At 53.4% G+C, this 1,783-nt stretch overlaps 1 long non-coding RNA gene across 1 annotated transcript; it reads left to right on the top strand.

The window, feature by feature from the left end:
* Positions 1 to 1,061: 1,061 nt before the first annotated feature.
* On the top strand, positions 1,062 to 1,549 carry LOC108447947. The gene is made up of 3 exons (XR_001863675.1): positions 1,062 to 1,079; positions 1,391 to 1,424; positions 1,507 to 1,549. It is a non-coding gene; the product is annotated as an uncharacterized LOC108447947 (long non-coding RNA).
* Positions 1,550 to 1,783: the final 234 nt, after the last annotated feature.

Here is a 1,783-nt window from a genome sequence, read left to right as displayed (position 1 = left end):
CCCAGGTGGATTTTGAGGGTTCCCAGGTGGATTTTGGGGTTCCCCGGTGGATTTTGGGGGTTCCCAGGTGGATTTTGGGGCTCCCAGGGGGATTTTGGGGCTACTTTTGGGCTATTTTGGGGTTCCCCGGTCGATTTTGGGGCTCTTTGGGGGGTCCCCGGTGGATTTTGGGGGTCCCTGGGTGGAGTTTTGGGTGGTTCCAGTTGGATTTTGGGGGCTCCCAGTTGGAATTTTGGGGGTCCCAGTTAAATTTTGGGGGTCCCAGGTGGATTTTGGGGGGTCCCAGTTGGATTTTGGGACGTTCCAGTTGGATTTTGGGGGCTCCCAGTTGGAATTTTGGGGGTCCCAGTTAAATTTTGGGGGTCCCAAGTGGATTTTGGGGGGTCCCAGTTGATTTTTGGGTGGTTTCAGGTGGATTTTGGGGGCTCCCAGTTGGAATTTTGGGGGTCCCAGTTAAATTTTGGGGGTCCCAAGTGGATTTTGGGGGGTCCCCGGTGGATTTTGGGGGTCCCCGGGTGGAGTTTTGGGTGGTTTCAGGTGGATTTTGGGGGCTCCCAGTTGGAATTTTGGGGGTCCCAGTTAAATTTTGGGGGTCCCAGTTGGATTTTGGGGGTCCCAGGTGGATTTTGGGGGTCCCCGGGTGGAGTTTTGGGGGGTTTCAGGTGGATTTTGGGGGGTCCCAGTTGGATTTTGGGACGTTCCAGTTGGATTTTGGGGGCTCCCAGTTGGATTTTGGGGGGTCCCAGTTAAATTTTGGGGGTCCCAAGTGGATTTTGGGGGGTCCCAGTTGATTTTTGGGTGGTTTCAGGTGGATTTTGGGGGTTCCCAGTTGGATTTTGGGAGGTTCCAGTTGGATTTTGGGGATTCCCAGTTGGAATTTGGGGGTTCCCAGTTGGATTTGGGGGTTCCCAGTTGGATTTGGGGGTCCCAGGTGATTTTTGGGTGGTTTCAGGTGAATTTTTTGGGGGGGTCCCAGTTGGATTTTGGGGGTTCCCAGTTCAATTTTGGGGTTCCCAGTTGGATTTTGGGGGGTCCCAGGTGATTTTTGGGTGGTTTCAGGTGAATTTTGGAGGTTCCCAGTAAGAATTTGGGGGTTCCCAGTTGGAATTTGGGGGTTCCCAGTTGGATTTGGGGATTCCCAGTTGGAATTTGGGGGTTCCCAGTTCAATTTTGGGGTTCCCAGTTGGATTTTGGGGGGTCCCAGGTGATTTTTGGGTGGTTTCAGGTGAATTTTGGAGGTTCCCAGTAAGAATTTGGGGGTTCCCAGTTGGATTTTGGAGGTTCCCGGTTGGGATTCGGAGGCTCCAGTTGGAATTTGGGGGTTCCCAGCTCAATTTTGGGATTCCCAGGCGGATTTGGGGGGTTCACAGTTAAATTTGGGGGTTCCCAGTTGGATTTTGGGGCTCCCAGTTGGAATTTTGGGGGTCCCAGTTAAATTTTGGGGGTCCCAGTTGGATTTTGGGGGTCCCAGTTGGATTTTGGGGGTTCCCAGTTGGATTTTGGGAGGTTCCAGTTGGAATTTGGGGGTTCCCAGTTGGAATTTGGGGATTCCCAGTTGGGATTTGGGGGTTCCCAGTTGGATTTTGGGGTTCCCAGTTGGATTTTGGGGGTTCCCAGTTGGATTTTGGGGGTTCCCAGTTGGATTTTGGGGGTTCCCAGTTGGATTTTGGGGGTTCCCAGTTGGACTTGGGGGTTCCCAGTTGCCTTTTGGGGGTTCCCAGTATCCCCCCACCTTTCCCAGTTGCACCAGTACGTAGGTGGCTCCGGCCTGGACGCAGCGCCA

This window comes from Corvus brachyrhynchos, unplaced genomic scaffold (genome assembly GCF_000691975.1).
Source record: "Corvus brachyrhynchos isolate BGI_N302 unplaced genomic scaffold, ASM69197v1 scaffold1347, whole genome shotgun sequence".
NCBI classification, from domain to species: Eukaryota; Metazoa; Chordata; class Aves; order Passeriformes; family Corvidae; genus Corvus; species Corvus brachyrhynchos.
Note: the sequence above shows the minus strand (reverse complement) of the source record. Positions and strands in the feature narration are given on the sequence as shown.